The 20,684-nt window shown below is 47.5% G+C and overlaps 1 protein-coding gene and 1 long non-coding RNA gene across 3 annotated transcripts in view; one reads left to right on the top strand and one right to left on the bottom strand.

Moving 5' to 3' along the window:
- The window catches only part of LOC114452823 (NLR family CARD domain-containing protein 3-like), a 1,046,161-nt gene that overhangs the window by 250,322 nt on the left and 775,155 nt on the right, over nt 1-20,684 (top strand). The window lies entirely within an intron of this gene.
- Nucleotides 14,237-19,997, bottom strand: LOC114452892 (uncharacterized). Its single transcript, XR_003672374.1, has 4 exons — nt 19,774-19,997; nt 15,694-15,807; nt 15,503-15,604; nt 14,237-15,105 (listed from the first exon to the last, which is right to left on the bottom strand). It is a non-coding gene; the product is annotated as an uncharacterized LOC114452892 (long non-coding RNA).

Below are 20,684 nucleotides of genomic sequence, written 5' to 3'. Positions count from 1 at the left end.
CCCGTCCTCACCCCAGTGCATGCTGGGATGTTGTGGTTAGGATGAGACACAATCAGCTGCTCGCAGGACGTCGCCTGGAAGTCCTCTTCAGGACTCAAAACGGTGGCTGGGCGGCCGCCAGAAAAGAATCGAGCGCAGCCAAAAGCGGCGCGGCGCTTGGCCGGCGCCTGCTGGTCGTCTCCCAGCCTGTACGGGAGCCAGGCGAGACAGCGGCCCCGCACACGGAGCTTCAAACTGCCACGGCACCGATCGACTTCTTTAAAGCACACAGACCCACCTGCTCCGCTCAGATACACCAAAATAATATCTGCCTGCTTCTCTCCACCGTCAGCAGCAGCTTTTAAGGTTTTTATGGTCACGGCTGCTCTCCTGTCAGACAGACCACATGAAAGGTCCGAACCTGACAGAGACGAGCCGGAGGACGGATGCAGACATCAGCCAACTAATACTGTTTATTTTAACTGACAGCTATAAAGGAGACATACGAGTAAATATGAAGCTTCTGCAGTGAGGATGTGATTCTCACAGATCCATGTATGAGGAGGAAACATGACAGACAGTGAGGGACATGAAAAAAAAGAAGAAGAAGAAGAAAGGAGGAGGAGGAGAGGGACAGAAGAGGACATAGGACGAGGATAACGGAGGAAGCAGGGAGGGATGGAGGTGTTTGACATGGCCGCCCCCTCGTCAAAATAAATCAGGAGCTGCAAAGTGTTTTAAAATGTCGGCGTGCAGCTGAGAGGAGCGAGCGGCGGTGATTTACTGCGGCAACAAGCTTCATTTTTAATCCTCAGCAGGTCTGAGTCACATTTAATGTTTCTGCTGGAAACCAGGCAGAGCCGCACTGAGACTACAGCTCCCATCAGCCCCCTGGCTTCCTGTCTCACACTGTACACACATAATGTTAATCTTCGTTAACTTTTTTATATCAAAACAATACAGGATTTATGAATCTCTTTTGTAAAGGACCATCGACCAATCAGATCAAAGAGGAAACAAACAAGCGGCTGAGGCTCTCTGGCAGCTAGCATGTAGCAGTTAGCATGTAGCAGCTAGCATGTAGCAGCTAGCGTGTGTGTGGAGGACTGGTGTCTCTGTGACGACAATATGAGCATAGACTGTTATCTGCACAAATATCTGCACTTCATTAACGTGACCACAAGAGGGCATATTGTTGCACTGACATGAGATCTCTCCAGGAACAGCACCCCCTACCTGCCCTGTGAGGAACAGCAGCTCCGCTGATTTCTTTCCAAATTCAACCCAATGTTCTTTGTATTTTACTAAATAAAATATCAAACTGTTATCACACTAAATTATAGACAGAAGAATAACAACAAAGAGGAGGAGGAGGAGCAGGTGCTGGCTGAACAGGTGGAGGAGCAGCGGCCGTGTTGCTGGTGTTAACAGGAGGTGGAGTGACTCCATGTGTCCCTGATAAATCACTGAGACCTGAATGCAAACGATCTGTCTCCGAGGTCAGCTGACCACACAGCCAGCGGGCGGGCGGGGGGCGACCTGCGGCCTGTAAACAGCAGGTCCTCCTCTGAAGTGGAGCTGTAAATCACATGGTGTCATCAGGACGAAGACCTGAGCTTCCTTCAGACGTCACACGGACGCTGCTGCACATCCAATCTGCCAGAGTCCGCGTTTTACTCCAGTTAAATTCACTTAGAATGAATCATAATGTATAAACGCACAAACACACTCACTGTAACCGTGGTAACCACATTATTTTCAATCAAAACAGCAAACAAAACAGTGAAGTTTTAAATGTCAACTGTTGGTTGCTAGGAGACCCTAATTTTAAGTCCTCCACAGACTTCTACGGACACGGACACGCCTTCGTCCACCGCATCCACCACAGGACGCAGCCCCAAACCAGGCACTTCACACACAGACAAGACGGATCTAAGACAGCTGCTGGTCAGGACAGGTGACATCACAGTGTGTGTGTGTGTGTGTGTGTGTGTGTGTGTGTGTGTGTGATACATTTCAATGATTTTTTTGATGATTGAGAAGCAGACACATCCACAAAGTGTGATTGATAACTCTGCCCTGCACCTCTGAAGCAATAAACCATCACTTCAACACACACACACACACACACACTATGAACACACTAATGAAAGGATGGAGGGATATTCTGTCAGCAGCCACTCCTTCAGTCCTCACACACACACACACACACACACACACACACACACACGCTCCTCGTTCCTTCACATGGAGGCACTTGAATGGCCGGAGGTGTGTTTGATTCACACTCACTGAGCAGGTGGAGACACCTGTCCATCATCCCGCCGTGACCTTTGACCTGCATGAACACTGAGCATTTAGTGAAGAACACAGGCTCTGGATCACCGGAACGATTAACAGGCAGCAGGAACAAAGACAGAAGCGTTTTGTAAAACTCAGTAATTACACCTCCTCCTGCTGACGGCGGAGCGCCGGCTCTCCGGCCTCGTCGTAGCTCCGTCAGCCGCCTGGAACAGTCACTTAAGAGAAGCGGAGTGTCAGAGCTCCATTAGAGCTGACACATGCTGCTCTTTGGTATTTTACTTCAGGTGAGTCACCGTGCAGCTGCCTCTGCTGCTGCTGCTGCCGAACAGTATCGGATATATATACAGCCTCCTGCAGCGAACAGCCGCTCACGCTAATTCACAGGAACGTGTGGATGGTTTTCCAGATTAATTCATCAGATTACAACATAATCTGAGAAAAGAGTTCATGTGCTGACGCTTACTGTCAGAACACAAGAAGGCTTCAGTCAAAAGGCCGACGGGCTCTGAGCCCTGTCAACAAACACAACAACAGGCCATAAATAGACCACCCACACACACACAGACACACACACACCTGATGACATATAACACCCTGTATTCATTCTTTGACTAACATGTCTTCACTCTTTGACTTTAATTATATTTTGACAACCCGATAATTCATCCCACGTCCAGGCTGAGCATGCACACACAAACACACACACACACACAAACACACACACACACACACACTTACATAACTGACCCTCGCAGCATGAGACCTCTGATATTTACAGTAATCTGAATAAAATAAATCTGTATTTGACTTTTATTATAAGGCAGCAATGAAGATAAAATATTTAAAACTCCTTCTTCTGCACGTCAGACTGAACCAAAGATCAATCATTCTGACAGGTTATCAGATTGAACTGAAAAACTTCCCAGAAAACCAGAAACAAGCAGTGACATCCCAACAACTCCAACACCCAGAATGCACCGGGCTGACTGCTGCTCCAACAGGAAATCAAATTAATTTAGGAGAAAAAAAAAAGGACAAATCTCAAGTAAAAGATGATTCATGTGACGGAGAACGCTTATTTTTGATATTAAAACAATGAACGTCATTTTCTGACATGAAATTTGTTTATTTATATAATTAAATGTAATAATTTATATGTATACAAATTAATAAATAAATTATACAAGAAATAAAACTGTCTTCTTGCAGGATTATTCAAATTTAAGAGGAATAGATATGAATGAACTCCACTCTCTCCGCTCCTGTTCACATCGGGCTGAATTATTAAGCGCTGTTATTTCGTCCACCGTCCCTGAAGCTGTTCAGCCTCCGAAGTGACGCACGGACACCTTGAAGTGAACACTAAGACCCAGTCAGGCAGGATTTACAGCCGGACTGTGGAATCCGGGTTTTATTCAAAAAACAACAACAGCTCTGCTGATTGGGCAGGAACGGAGCGGAAGGCCGGAGTGGAGGCGTCACTTCTAAGAGTCTTTGAGCAAAGTGCAGCCGAATAACAGATAATTAAAGTGTCAGCGCTCCCTGGCACAGAGAGGATCACTGAGATTAAAGCGGCCCCCCTGACTCAGCGGCAACACCCGAGCAGCTGAGAGATGCCGCTGAGTCACCGCCGCACGGCTCAGGTGATCCCGAGACGCAGCCGGACCCGGACGGACCGGAACTGAGCCGGTCACAAGAGAAACTGGAACTCTTTACTACAGGAGCAACAAAAACAAAAGAACCTCTGCTCGCCTTCAAAAATCATTTCCTGGATCCACAAAGACCAGATGTTTCGTGGTTCAGTTCTAGCTCCTCTATGTGTTCTACATTCAGGTCATGGGTTGTTTGAGAATCGTGCATCCCGTTACCATGGAGACGGTTGTGAGGTTAGCAGCGTAAATAATATTTTGTTTACATGAAAGAATTAAGTTCATAAAATGCATTCTGACTGATTTTACATAACACGCATACATTTATGAGTTATCTAAATTTTTGAAATGTTTATTTATATAATAAAAGTCTGCAAGAAAAAAATGTGTGTATTTCTGTCTGTCTGCAAATTCAGAAACAAAAATGACTAATTGATTTTTTTAGTTAAATGTATAAATTTGTGAGGAAACAACAGGAGCTTTGGTGCACACAGTGCGGTGCAGAGTGGCTCCTCTTCCTCCGACATATCTCTGTGGAGCATCACTGCTGTTTCTATTATTCTGTCCTCGTTTCTCAGAAACGCAGCTGACGTCTCTGAGTTCACAAACATTTTCCGATTCACTGAAAACAGCCTTTGATGCCGCGGCCACCATCTTTGTCACGTATTTGTCCTTTATGTCCACGAAGCCGCGCCGAGCACAAGTGAATGCAAAGCAAACAGCGAGCGGTGATTAGTCCGGGCTCAGGTGTGTTTAAGAGACACAAAGCTGCTCTCAGGTTTCAGATTTTTTTCTGAACACAGGTTACAGATAAAGAGCAGGAAGCTGCAGCGGTGACATCACAGAGCGCCGGCGCCGCCTCGTCCGTCACACAGCAGCCCGTGTTGTCTCAGCGCCTGGTGCAGGAAAGGTCAGGCCTGCTGCTCCAACACTGAGCAAACAGCAGAGCACCGTGTGGGGCGCGCGCACACAGACACACACACACACAAACACACACAGAGCTGCATCCAGCCACACACACACAGAGCTGCATCCAGCCACACACACACACACACACACAGACACACACAGACACACACATGCACACACAGCATCCAGCCACACACACAGACACACAGACACACACAGACACACACAGAGCTGCATCCAGCCACACACACACACACACAGAGCTGCATCCAGCCACACACACACACACACACAGACACACACATGCACACACAGCATCCAGCCACACACACAGACACACAGACACACACAGACACACACAGAGCTGCATCCAGCCACACACACACACACACACAGACACACACATGCACACACAGCATCCAGCCACACACACAGACACACAGACACACACAGACACACACAGAGCTGCATCCAGCCACACACACACAGACACACACAGTCACCTACAGACACACACCAAATACGGGTTTGGACACCCAGGGCTCACGTAGGCACACACACACACAGAGCTGCATCCAGCCACACAAACACACACACACACACAGTCACCTACAGACACACACCAAATACGGGTTTGGACACTCAGAGCTCACGTAGGCACGCACACACACACACACACAATGCGATGCATGCGAGGCAGGCGCGGCCCTGGGACACCTGTTGTGGGGCTGTGTTGTGTGGTGTGGAGGTGTTGACACAGCAGCTACGGGTCGTTTGCTGGAACCATGACGGCGCACACTGAACAGCCTCCTCCATCTCCTCTGCAGCTTCGTTCAATGTCCACCTGTGTCTGATGACATCAGAGCGGACAGGACACGCCCCCCAGAGCACCACATTACATCAGCAGGCTGACGCCAGATACAGTCATCTGCTCTGGAAAGCCGCGACGTTCCTGAGCGACTTAACGATCAGGCTAGCTAATGTTAGCCTGCTGCTACACGCAGCACAGACAACAGCATCAAATCCATACACACTCAGGTAGCTTGTGTTTTTATGTCTTTTTCAGCTAACCAGCTAACTAGCCTAGCTTCCACTACCACAACAAAGACTCACACAGCTGATTTATCTGCTTCTCATTTCCAAATCACACCAGCACCATCCAGCGCAGCTAACCTGCTAAGCTAACAAAAATCCTGATCATGCAAACTGGATGCGTCCGATCACAATGGAGGATGCTGTGAAGTGATGTCACCGAAAGCTGAACAATCTGAACATGTGACATTTGCTGACAGCAGGATTTTTACCTCCATGAACTCGATGACATGTTTTCATATTCAGCTTCACTGAGCAGATTATTGATCACAGTCAATAGGTTCCTGATAATAAGTATCAATAAGTATCTTTAATAAACTCATCTGTCTGTCAGCACACAGGACAAACGTCCCCGTGTGTCCCGACGCTCTTCCTCTGTGTGATGTCACCAGGAGCTGTGTATTTTTTTACCCAAACAGAAACGACACCAAAGCTGCACCTCCTCCATCTTTAAGGATTTCCTCCTCCTCTCCACTCTTATGTCTCACAAGTCTTCACTGTTAACTCAGGAGGAGACACAGGTCAGGACACAGAGACCAGCCGTGGACATTTTACTGATCTAATTACACTTTAACTGAGACTATTAGGCAGATTTATTTATATGTGTTTTAAGAGATAATGTAGAAAAATGTAAGATATTTCCAAACATCTGTCTAAAAGTGGATTTTCTTCTGGATCATATTTTATATGTTTAATGGAAGAAACCTCTGCAGCTGAATTTTTTATGAGAGACAAATAATCTGTGAAGTGAACAATCATCTTTAGCTTCAACATCGTCAAAGCTTCAAGAATAATTTCTCGTTAATCTGAAAATAATCCAGAAACAGCTGGTTTATGGTCAGCCTGCAGCTGTCTGAGCCGCTCAGCTCAAACTGAGGCTGTGAGGTCCTCCTGTGCTGACATGCAGGAGGTCAGAGGTCATCAGCCACCAACAGAACATTAAATAAACACACACACACACACACACACACACACCCAGTGTCACAGATCAACAGAACATCATTCACGGCAGCATGGAGTCAGGCAGCAGCCCCACACCGCGCTGCTCTGACATAAACAAACCCGCTTAATTAATGGAAAGTGGTGACACGGCTCGGCTCGGCTCGGCACGGCTGAGACAGAGCGGGGTTGCATAGGAACAGCTCCCCTGAGGGCCAAAGTGGCTCAAAAACAGGAGAGGAGGAGGAAGAGGAAGGTGTGAAGAGTGTAAACTCTGCGTCACCAAAAAGCGCCAAAACCCGCACACAGAGCGTCAAAACCCGCACACAGAGCACACAGAGCGTCAATCCCGCACACAGAGCGTCAATCCCGCACACAGAGCCCCAAAACCCGCACACAGAGCGAGATTAAAGCGGAGGAAGAGTTTGACCGAGGCTGCAGTAGTTTAAGAATCATTGTGACAGCAGACATGATGAAGATGAACACCCTTCCAGGCTTCCAGCAGCAGTAAGAAAAGAAGCGCAGTTACTCACATGTGAAACTCCTGCGTGAAAAGCTGCGGGTTCGTGCGCCTCAGTCACACCATCAGCGCTCACCGCTGCCGAAGCCCACCCGGGGAGGAGGCGCAGAGTGGCGGGTCCATGAGCGGCGAACTGCTGGAGAAAAGTGTGAGGAGTAAAAAAAAAATATGTTCTCTCTGAGGAGGAGGAGGAGGAGGATGAAGAGTGCGTCTGTTTTTAATCCAGGCGGGGAGGTGCTGGGTGAGGCGCGCAGGAGGTCCCTCCAGCAGGAGCCGACTGTCGCGCTTCAGTCCAGCCGGGGAGGGGAAAGTGCGCACCGGGCTGCCTCACTCCGTGCGCTCCGCTTCCTCCGTCATCTCTCCAACTTCAGCCGCTGTAATCCTCCGGGAGCAGCTCTCCTTTACTCCCCTGTAATCCCGAGACGCGCGCTCCTCCGCCTCAGCGCCGGAGCTTTCTAATTGTCATCCTTTCAGGTGTGATCATTAACAAGCCGCGCCTCCAAAATAAAAGTCCTCCCCGGGCTCCAGCTGTTGCTTTTATTTTGTTGTTTTTCTTCTGGAGGAGAAAAGTCAGAAGTTCTGCCGTCACACTGTGTTGGGCTGCGTTGTGGTGCGTCGGTAGGCTGGAAGGCTGACCGGCCGGACTCCCATCATCCCCGCCGCTTGATCGCCCCCTGAGAGAGAGAGAGAGAGAGTTTGGAGGAGAGAGAGAGAGGTGGGGAGGAGGTGGGTGAGTATCGCGAGGTTACGCCCCAAGTCCCGTTTGGACACGCGCACACACCCATGCCAAAAAACTTGCCCGTGCACGGACACGCGGCTGAGGTGCATTGATCACTTTTATCACTTGTATCACCCCAAAAGTATGTGGACAGCCCCCCTACTGGTGTCATGTGCATGTGTCCACATACTTTTATAGAGAAACGTGAGTCTGAACATACTTGTTAATAAACAGCCATCAGAACACAGACTGGACTTTATGTCCGTCTCTCAGCAGGAACAGTCGTCTCCCAGCATGCTGCCTGTGTAGTCAGCTGTATCAGAGTCTCCCCCTTGTGTTCATCATGGGTTACTGTAAGCTGTGACCAGAGAGACTCAATAAAAACAACCAGACCAGACTTAGACCTGTCATTCAGTTTAACAAAGTATGTACACATTAACAAGTGTGTCTGTGTGTCCGTCAGTGTGTGTGTCTGTGTGTGTGTGTGTCTCTGTGTCTGTGTGTGTGTCTCTGTGTGTGTGTGTGTGTGTCTCTGTCTGTCTGTGTGTCTCTCTTTGTCTGTCTGTGTGTCTCTGTCTGTGTGTGTCTCTGTCTGTGTGTCTGTGTGTGTGTCTCTCTTTGTCTGTCTCTGTGTGTGTCTCTGTGTGTGAGCACCTGTTAGTGTGTCTGTAAACCTTGGTTCTGCCCTCCGATCTCTCAGCAGCATTAAAACTCTGGTTCTGATGAAAATCATCCAAATAAAAATCTGAGAATAAAAAGCAGAGTTCACATGAAACAATGCTAAAGTTGAACATTTAAGTCTCTCTCTCTCTCTCTCTGTGAGCCGCCCCTTCAGTGTTCTCTGTAAATAACTCAATAAATGTTGTTTTGCAGTAAACCCTGTGAGTGATGGGTCGTCATGTGATGACATCATGACTGTGACATCATCAGGAACCATACAGAGTGACTCCTCCTCTGACAGGCTGCAGCCTCTGAATCCTCATCATCTCTGTGTATTGTCTGTTTCATCACCTGTTCTATCGGCAGCCCGACACAAAGTGCTCTAACCCTGCTGTAAGCTGCTCCTCTTTGTAAACTCAGGTTACATTTAGCTCAGTGCTTACAGTGTGGAAGGTCACAGGTTCGAATCCCAGACCTCCATCAGTGAGTTTTTATTAAACTTAAAGTTAGAATATTTACTTTAAATTCTTGATGGCCCCTGCCCCCCCCCCTCTTCTTCAGCACTATCAAATGTGAGACTACAGCGCCCTCTGGTGGTGAAAAGAGGGAGCTGCGTGTTCAGAACTTCAATAAGTTTTAAACTCTTTCAGAAATCAGCAGTATGAGGGAGGATGGAGGCTTCAGAGGCAGGTCAAAGGTCAGAGAGCCTGATGTCAAAGGTCAGAGAGCCTGATGTCAAAGGTCAGAGAGCCAGAGGTCAGCCTGAATGTGGAGGTCAGAACCAGGTGGTCCAGGGGGATAAAAGCAGCATCTTCTGATGTTCACATCAACACGTCTTTAGCATCGCTACTAGCAGCACATTATGCTAGTAAAATGGCCGCCGTGTTGAGTGCTAACAGGAAGAAGCTCCTTCTTTTCAGAGTTTGTCCTGGATGTCCTCTCACAGCTGCACTGCTGCTCAGCGTCATCATTACGTCGTGATGACGCCATTGTCTCAGTGTTAGTACATTTTTTCCATGAAGACTCTCAGGCTTGATGACGTTTCTCTGCTCAGCAGCTCCATCAGTTCTCCATCAGCTCTAACTGTTTGGTGGGAAACTGATGACGCTGCTGAGCAGAGAAACGTCATCAAGTCCGTTTCCTCGTGCGGCGGCGCATCCACGCGTCATTTCGTTCCGCTCATTTAACCGTTTAAAAGTCACAGAAACACACTTTAACTGACTTACAAGTGCTCACACACACACACACACCCGCCGTGTAACTTCCGCATGCTCCACTCACCTGTTCAAAGCAGGTGAAGCAATTAGCGCAGGTCCGCGCTCCACGCTGTCAGTCCCCCGGAAACAAGAACAGCCAGACGAACGTTCCGCTTCACTCACTTATATCAACACAGCGATAAAACTCAGACAGCGACACGGAACCACTGTGATGATAACATTGATGACATAAACCACGTGCTCACAGGGATCCAGCAGACAGGTGCGTTTTTATTTGGATGCACAGATACAGGCCATACAGATGTGTGTGTGTGTGTGTGTGTGTGTGTGCATCAGCATGACAACACTTTATATGACTACACAACAGACTTTATATGACTACACAACAGACTTTATATGACTACACAACAGAAGCCACAGAGCACTTACAAGCTTCTCTTTAACCACACTATTAGTTATAAAATCAGTTTCATTATAAATAACCCAAAAATGACTGCAGCAGGTCCTGAAGCTCGGAACTCCCTGCACATACTTCACACAGCCCTGATTGGTTCAAACCTCAGAGACAGAAACACCATCCAGATTTTAGTGTAGCTGGAGGAGACATGTTGGAGAACCTGTTCATAAAATGTAACAACAAACACTGGAAATGCAGAGGAGCAGAAAGTACAGATCACAGCTGCCACGTGTCATGGAGGGAAATCTGAAGTCTGCCCTGTTATCGGTCCGTAAGTAAAAAGACGTATAAATAGACACTTTACATCCCACCACTGCTGTGTGTGTGTGTTATGACGTGCAGAATACAGAAAAACAGAGTAGTTCCATTTTAGAGAGGAAACCTGTAGAGTTTAGACTTTGGTTGTGCAGCGCCTCCTGGTGGTTTGACTTGTTCTCAGGCTGCACAGTCCTGACACCTCATTCTAGTTTATTTTTGTTAACAGAAGCTCCTCCTGTTTCCAGCAGAGCTCGACTTTAAATACCAGGTGGAGCGGCCTCTCCCTCCGTCTCCATGGCGACAGCATGGTAACCCGTGGAAGACATTTGTGGTTAAAAACGAAGCGTGGTGTGATCAGTGAGAGGAGGACTCACTGTGAGCCACAGGACGGACTAAAAGTATGGAACTAGTCCCTTACTGCTGGTCCTCACACACACCAGCCTGCAAGAGGACACACACACACCACCATCATCATCATCATCTTCATCACCATCATCATCTTCATCATCATCATCATCTTTATCAACATCATCTTCATCACCATCATCATTTTCATCATCATCATCATCATCATCATCATCATCATCTTCACCATCACCATCACCATCATCATCTTTATCATCATCATCATCATCATCAGTCAGCACACAGTCAGCCATGTGGTGACTTCCTGTGTGTGTGTGTGTGGTGGGGGGGGTCTTACTTCACTGCAGGCTGCATCTTGATCAGCTCCGGGTTCTGATTGTGTGACATCAGCAGATAAATGGCCGACTTAATGTCCAGGTAGTCGATCAGCTGGTTATGACTGAAACACAGTGGACATGTTAGTGTCAGCAGGACGATCTGTGCCCCGCCGTCAGCCTCTCAGTGCTTCCTATGATAACACACAGTGTACAGATGTGTCAACTCACCCTGCAGGCAGCGAGCGGCGCCTCCCTGTGGAGCAGCTGGGTGCTGCAGCTGTCTGCCCGTCGTGCTCGTATCCGTCACACAGCCTCATTCTGACATCTGCAGCTGCATGAGTGCTGGAAGGAGTAATCAGATTACTTCAGGAAACTGATCTGAAGTACTAAGAATGAGTGTGTGTGTGTGTGTGTGTGCTTCATGATGATTAGCAGCTGTAGAAGCTAATCAATAAATATGGATTACTTGCATGTTTTAAGGGAGTATATTTTTAAACTATTGTTTTAATTGTTCATTTGGAATGAACTTGTAAAGTATGGAACACTCAGAATAAACTCAGAGGACGTGAGTTTCCTTCACGCTCACACAGCATTGTGTTTATGGAGGAACGGTCCAGAGAAACAGACAAATAAACGTTCCCGCCTCCTTTTGTTCAGCTGTCAATCACACTCAAAGCTGTTTACAGACTTCCTGGATCGTTTCCAGTTCACACAGTTTCCACTGCTGTGTTCACATGTTCCACTCACAGACTTCAGTCCTTCCGCCAGACTCACAGGACCACTGCAGGAATGAAGCTAACTCTGAGCTAGCTGGCTAGCTGACAGTATTACTCATGTTAGCATCACTGTTGGCTGAAACCCACACTGCTGGTCACTAGTTAAACATCATGGGTCCAATCAGAAAGCTAGCTAACTATCAAATCCACTCAATAGAATCAGAAGCTAAGCTAACAGTGGAAGGAAAAAATGCTGACGCTGTGGAAGGAAAAATGATTTTCTCTGAACATTCTTGGCATTCAGTGACACAGCTTCACCCCGGCGGCAGGAATTCCTCACATAGCTGCACGACAAGTCTGATCTGAGCTCACATGAGAAACATAAAACACCAGGCTGTGAAGACAGGTCTGTGTCAGATCTGATCCATTCTGATGGATGTGATGGTGGGACTGGGCTGCTGCTCCGTGACCGACCCGCTGCTCTGTGACTGGGCCGCTGCTCTGTGACTGGGCCGCTGCTCTGTGACTGGGCTGCTGCTCTGTGACTGGGCTGCTGCTCTGTGACTGACCCGCTGCTCTGTGACTGGGCCGCTGCTCTGTGACTGGGCCGCTGCTCTGTGACTGGGCTGCTGCTCTGTGACTGGGCTGCTGCTCTGTGACTGACCCGCTGCTCTGTGACTGGGCCGCTGCTCTGTGACTGGGCTGCTGCTCCAGAATATCTGAAGACAATGAGAGACAAGCACAGACGTCATGTGAACACGTCACGTGATGCCCTGACAATTACTGAACCACACAAATAAAATTAAATATAAACCTCGACGTACGAGCTAAAGGTGGATCAATACGCAGGACAGATGGCATCATGCCGAAGGATGTGTTGGAATATTAATAAACTCTGCAGCCTTTTATAACTTTGAAGCATCCAGTGTCATTTATAAAGACTTAGTGCAATCCTTACATTTAAAAAAAGCATGCAGAGGACTGCTGAAAATAAACTAATTTTATTAAAAAATGATGATTATATAACCCTTCACAGTTTATACATAATTTTTTATAATTTTTAAACCATAGATATTTGGACAGGAACTCTTTTTAAAGCTTAATAATACCTTTAACTTCTGCCTCAGAATCAGAGCATATGTGGTTAAATACTATATAAATATTAATCATAATAAATAATCTGATTAGAACATGTGAATACCGGTATTAAAAAGTCAGATAAAGTGTTTAAAGAACAAACTGAAAGTATTTAAATAAGGGTCAATAAACAAGATGCAACATACAGCAAATCATCAAACTTTATTTTCCTGCACATTTAAAAGCAGATAAAAGAAAAGCCTGTTTCTACAAGTGACAGCCCCCCCCCCCCCCCCAACAGGCTGAACAGGTGTCCGTTTCAGCAGTGAAAGTCCTGCCCCGTGGCGCCCCCTAGGGGTAAAAAGGAAACAATACAGTATATAAATATATAGAAATCAGCAGTACGAGGGAGGATGTAGGCTTCAGAGGCAGGTCAAAGATCAGAGAGCCTGATGTCAAAGGTCAGAGAGCCTGAGGTCAAAGATCAGAGAGCCTGATGTCAAAGATCAGACGCCATTTTCTCTGCTCAGCAGCTCCATCAGTTCTCCATCAGCTCTAACTGTTTGGTGGGAAACTGATGACGCTGCTGAGCAGAGAAACGTCATCAAGTCCAGAAGCTCCAACCACAGCGTGAACAGCAGAACATTCAGAACATCCGGAACATTCCTGCGTTTCCTCCTGCGGCGGCGCATCCACGCGACATTTGCGTCATTTCGTTCCGCTCATTTAACCGTTTAAAAGTCACAGAAACACACTTTAACTAATTTACAAGTGCTCACACACACACACACACACCCGCCGTGTAACTTCCGCATGCTCCACTCACCTGTTCAAAGCAGGTGAAGCAGTTAGCGCAGGTCCGCGCTCCACGCTGTCAGTCCCCCGGAAACAAGAACAGCCAGACGAACGTTCCGCTTCACTCACTTATATCAACACAGCGATAAAACTCAGGCAGCGACACGGAACCACTGTGATGATAACATTGATGACATAAACCACGTGCTCACAGGGATCCAGCAGACAGGTGCGTTTTTATTTGGATGCACAGATACAGGCCATACAGATGTGTGTGTGTGTGTGTGTGTGTGTGTGTGTGTGTGTGTGTGTGTGCATCAGCATGACAACACTTTATATGACTACACAACAGACTTTATATGACTACACAACAGAAGCCACAGAGCACTTACAAGCTTCTCTTTAACCACACTATTAGTTATAAAATCAGTTTCATTATAAATAACCCAAAAATGACTGCAGCAGGTCCTGAAGCTCGGAACTCCCTGCACATACTTCACACAGCCCTGATTGGTTCAAACCTCAGAGACAGAAACACCATCCAGATTTTAGTGTAGCTGGAGGAGACATGTTGGAGAACCTGTTCATAAAATGTAACAACAAACACTGGAAATGCAGAGGAGCAGAAAGTACAGATCACAGCTGCCACGTGTCATGGAGGGAAATCTGAAGTCTGCCCTGTTATCGGTCCGTAAGTAAAAAGACGTATAAATAGACACTTTACATCCCACCACTGCTGTGTGTGTGTGCGTGTGTGTGTGTTATGACGTGCAGAATACAGAAAAACAGAGTAGTTCCATTTTAGAGAGGAAACCTGTAGAGTTTAGACTTTGGTTGTGCAGCGCCTCCTGGTGGTTTGACTTGTTCTCAGGCTGCACAGTCCTGACACCTCATTCTAGTTTCATTTTTGTTAACGGAAGCTCCTCCTGTTTCCAGCAGAGCTCGACTTTGAATACAAGGTGGAGCGGCCTCTCCCTCCGTCTCCATGGCGACAGCATGGTAACCCGTGGAAGACATTTGTGGTTAAAAACGAAGCGTGGTGTGATCAGTGAGAGGAGGACTCACTGTGAGCCACAGGACGGACTAAAAGTATGGAACTGGTCCCTTACTGCTGGTCCTCACACACACCAGCCTGCAAGAGGACACACACACACCACCATCATCATCATCATCATCTTCATCACCATCATCATCTTCATCATCATCATCATCTTTATCAACATCATCTTCATCACCATCATCATTTTCATCATCATCATCATCATCATCAACTTCATCATCATCATCATCATCTTCATCATCATCATCATCTTCACCATCACCATCATCATCTTCATCATCATCATCATCATCATCAACTTCATCATCATCATCTTTATCAACATCATCATCATCATCATCATCTTCATCATCATCAACTTCATCATCATCATCATCATCTTTATCATCATCATCTTCATCATCAGTCAGCACACAGTCAGCCATGTGGTGACTTCCTGTGTGTGTGTGTGTGGTGGGGGGGGTCTTACTTCACTGCAGGCTGCATCTTGATCAGCTCCGGGTTCTGATTGTGTGACATCAGCAGATAAATGGCCGACTTAATGTCCAGGTAGTCGATCAGCTGGTTATGACTGAAACACAGTGGACATGTTATTATCCCCGCCGTCAGCCTCTCAGTGCTTCCTATGATAACACACAGTGTACAGATGTGTCAACTCACCCTGCAGGCAGCGAGCGGCGCCTCCCTGTGGAGCAGCTGGGTGCTGCAGCTGTCTGCCCGTCGTGCTCGTATCCGTCACACAGCCTCATTCTGACATCTGCAGCTGCATGAGTGCTGGAAGGAGTAATCAGATTACTTCAGGAAACTGATCTGAAGTACTAAGAATGAGTGTGTGTGTGTGCTTCATGATGATTAGCAGCTGTAGAAGCTAATCAATAAATATGGATTACTTGCATGTTTTAATGGAGTATATTTTTAACTATTGTTTTAATTGTTCATTTGGAATGAACTTGTAAAGTATGGAACACTCAGAATAAACTCAGAGGACGTGAGTTTCCTTCACGCTCACACAGCATTGTGTTTATGGAGGAACGGTCCAGAGAAACAGACAAATAAACGTTCCCGCCTCCTTTTGTTCAGCTGTCAATCACACTCAAAGCTGTTTACAGACTTCCTGGATCGTTTCCAGTTCACACAGTTTCCACTGCTGTGTTCACATGTTCCACTCACAGACTTCAGTCCTTCCGCCAGACTCACAGGACCACTGCAGGAATGAAGCTAACTCTGAGCTAGCTGGCTAGCTGACAGTATTACTCATGTTAGCATCACTGTTGGCTGAAACCCACACTGCTGGTCACAAGTTAAACATCATGGGTCCAATCAGAAAGCTAGCTAACTATCAAATCCACTCAATAGAATCAGAAGCTAAGCTAACAGCTAGCTCACCTCTTCCATTCACTCTTTAACAGAAAGCCACGTCAGCCTCACAACAGTGTCCTGCTCAGACATTTTGCTAACAACACAACAGGTGTCAAGAGCACTTGTCCACTAACCACAGGTTGGCGGTTCGATCCCACCCTGACGGCATGCGGATGTGTCCCTGGGCAAGACACCTAACCCCAGTCTGCTCACAAGCCCTGTGAGGTGGTAGACTGGGGTTAGGTGTCTTGCCCAGGGACAGTGACCAGTTGTTGTACAGTTTCTCCACAGGACAGTGTGATTTAGCGCCATCTATGAAGCAGAGACTGTAGCAGTGAGGAGAAGACAAGAGGTAGAGCGGACGAAGAGGTTCTCTTAAGGAGTGACGAGGATGGACAGGATCAGGAACCAGCTCATCAGAGGGACAGCTCAGGTGGGCTGTTTGGACAAAGTCAGAGAGGACATGTGGAGACTGTGAGGACATGTTTAGATGGCCTGGCAAGAGGTCAAGAGGAAGGTCAAAGGGAGACGTGGACGTGCTGAGAGAGGACATGAGGTCAGAGCAGAGGATTCTGATGGGGTTAGGAGGAGGAAGCTGACGATGGACCCCTGAAGATAAGATAAGATAAGATAAAACTTTATTAATCCCGAAGGAAATTCTTGTGCCAGAGGTATCAAGTTACATTAAATGCAGTTAAGTACAGAGTATAAGAGTATGTGTCACTATAATCCAAAATAAGAGTACAGTACGCAGTATGAGCACAATATATGATACATGGATACAATATGGAGATGTAAGGTGCTAAGTAAACATAATATAGACCAGTGGAGGGAATGACAGTGATGCCTGACATGATTATCTAGCGCTTCTCCCTACAGAAAGGGGAGGAGTTATACAGTCTGATGGCCACTGGCAGGAAGGACCTCCTGTGGCGTTCTGTGCTGCTCCTCGGTAGTCTCAGTCTACCGCTGAATGTGCTCCTGTAGGACAGCAGTGTGTCGTGCAGGGGGTGAGACGTGTTGTTACGAATACTGAGGAGTTTCCTCAGTATCCTCCTCTCCGTCACCTCCACCACAGACTCCAGCTCCACTCCCAGTACCGAGCCAGCCTTCCTAATGAGCTTGTTGAGTCTGTTGGTGTCGGCCGTCTTCATCCTGCTGCCCCAGCACACTACAGCGTAGAAGATGACGCTGGAGACCACCGAGTGGTAAAACATCTGCAGCATGGTCTGGCAGACGTTAAAGGACCTGAGTCTCCTCAGTAGATACAGGCGACTCTGTCCCTTCCTGTATATTGCCTCTGCGTTTGTGGACCAGTCCAGTTTGTGGTCAATGTGGACACCCAGGTATTTGTAGCTGTCCACAATGTCCACGTTGGTACCCTTGATGCTGACCGGGTTTGGGAGTGTCTGGTGCTTCCTGAAGTCCACCACCAGCTCTCTTGTCTTTGTGACATTCAGCTGCAGGTGGTTCTGTCCGCACCACTCCACAAAGCTGTCCACCACACTCATATACTCCGCCTCCCGACCTCTGCTGGTACAGCCCACAATGGCAGAGTCATCCGAGAAAAAGAGTAGAGAGAATAAGAGCTGAGAGGTTCAGATGTGCTGCTGTGATGCCTTTAAAGGCCACACGGATCACCGTGTGTGTATTGTCCCTCTGGCTGTGAGACATGGTCCTGCTGTCTTTCCAGGATGTCTCTTGATAAATGGTGAGCTGAGCCAACCAGAACAGGAAGTTGTCTTTTGTTCTATTACACAATTCACACACCTGCTACATGAGCCGAGCTGCCTGTAACTGGATCCGTTCAGCAGTGTCGCAGTGTGTTCAGTGTTCAGCGCAATTTAAGGCTCTAACGATGCGTCCTGAAGAACTGCGAACAACCAGCTGAACAAGAAACACGGACCATCATGCACTGTGCCTGATATTTGATGCAGAGACCCTGATGCTAACCAGTTTAGCAACCAGTTAACAATGTTGTGCTAACGCTAACAGCACTGAGGATGCTAACCTTAGCTAAACATGTCCAGTGTGGTTGACTTTGTCATGTTAGCCATAAATTAGCATCCATCACAGCGTCTTTGCTAATGATGATTTACTGTATTTAGTGTTGCTGCCTTCTCTGTCATTAGAGCGTATTAGATGCGTTGGACTGACATCCCCCCTCTGCCGCTGGTCCAGGACTTCCTCACAGACAGACCCCAGACTGTCAGAGTTGGTGCCAGGACATCAGCCACAAAGACTGTGAGCATAGGAACCCCCCAAGGCTGCGTGCTCAGTCCACGGCTGTACACCTTCTTCACCTACGACGTCACCTGCGTCCCCTCCCAGAGTAGCACGTCCATCATCAAGTTTGCTGACGACACAACTGTAATCGGGCTGATCACTGGAGGAGATGAGGCAGCCTACAGGCAAGAGGGGGCTCAGCTGGTGTCCTGGTGCCAGGAAAATAATCTCTCCTTTAATGCTGAGAAGACTAAGGAGATGATTATTGACCCAAGGAAGAGGAGAGACCAGCACGGCCCACTCTACATCAACAAGGCACAGGTAAAGAGGGTGAAAACCTTCAAACTCCTTAGTACCCACATCAGTGAGGATCTCACCTGGGACCATCAAGAAGGCTCAACAGAGACTCTTCTTTCTCAGGAAGCTGAGGACATTTGGATTATCCTCCAAACTCCTCAGCAACTTCTACAGATGCACAGTGGAGAGGGTCCTGACAGACTCCACCACAGTCTGGTACAGGACTGGTTCAGGACAGGAAGGCTCTCCAGTCTGTCATCTGTGGAGCAGCTTTTCCACCTCTACAGGACATCTACAATGCCCGGGTCACAAAGAGGGCCCACAACATCATCAAAGACCGCACTCACCCACAGCACGCACTGTTCACACTCCTGCCGCCAGGCAGACGCTTCAGGAGCGTGAAAGCAAGGACAACCAGACTAAAAACAGTTTCTATCCACAGGCCATCAGGCTGCTGAACACTGACCGAACATTTATCATGTAACATCATTGCCACAATGCAAAAATTGCACATATTTGTTTTTGCTGTACAATCTGTTACATACATACAACATATTTGCACATTCTAAACGTCCTACCTCTGACAATAATGCATGAACAATGCACCTTAAACATGGGTAACACTTTACCCTCTGTACATAGAACTGCACATTAGCATACTTTTGCTTATGCCTAAAATAAGTCTACTGTATTTTATCTTAGTTTAGTTGGGTACAGTCATGTGAAAGTAAGAATTCCACTGCTCAGTGTGACCTCTGCTCTGCTCTGATCCTACAGGTGACACAAAGGGTTGTGGCTAATCCAGTAAAATCTGTGTTTCTAATCCTAATCCTGAGATCAGATGACATGAAGACTCACCCTCAGCTGGAGTCTGGACCTCAGTTTATCCTCCAACATCACAAACTGAACTCACAGGAGTCCGTGCCGCTTCGCTCTTTAAAGCTCGACCGGAGAAAACTGGTTGGACTGGAGGTGTCTTTGGTCCTGTGCCACGGTAGCGTTCCTTCACAGGCGGAACACCTGCAGCAGAAAATATGTATAGTTTGACTGGAGGATGGCCAAGTCTCCACCTGCAGAAACTCAAACCTGAAACATGAAGCCAAACCAGGTTTACAGCATCAAAAGAAAAAGATAAGGCTTATCAGCTCAAAGGTCGACATCAGAGAGCAGCAGGAAGTAGAAGCTGAGCTGATGTAAACACAGCAGCCACCACGGCGAGCTGCACCACACAGAGCTGCGCGTCTGTCAGCACCAAAGCAGCCGGTCCAGCTGGACGGTCTCTGGATGGACTGAGGGCAGACTGCACACTGCTCTGACTCAATATGCCACCTAGTGGTAGGAGCATGTGAGAGTAGCATGCTATCTTTAGCAGGTTAGGTTCTGACCTCTGCAGCTCTACATGCTAACAGCATGCTAACAGCATGTAGAGCTGCAGAGGTCAGAGCATGTGGAGGAATGCTGCTCTGTGCAGGCATGCTCCTTTTGTTATGCTAAGCTAACCACACGTATACACTGATGCTTTCAATGACTCATAACTTTCACTTCTGTGCAGTGGAAGGAAAAAATGCTGACGCTGTGGAAGGAAAAATGATTTTCTCTGAACATTCTTGGCATTCAGTGACACAGCTTCACCCCGGCGGCAGGAATTCCTCACATAGCTGCACGACAAGTCTGATCTGAGCTCACATGAGAAACATAAAACACCAGGCTGTGAAGACAGGTCTGTGTCAGATCTGATCCATTCTGATGGATGTGATGGTGGGACTGGG

The sequence above is a fragment of the Parambassis ranga genome, chromosome 20 (assembly GCF_900634625.1).
Source record: "Parambassis ranga chromosome 20, fParRan2.1, whole genome shotgun sequence".
NCBI lineage: Eukaryota > Metazoa > Chordata > Actinopteri > Ambassidae > Parambassis > Parambassis ranga.
The sequence above is the reverse complement of the archived record's forward strand: the minus strand, read 5'-3'. Positions and strand labels throughout refer to the sequence as shown.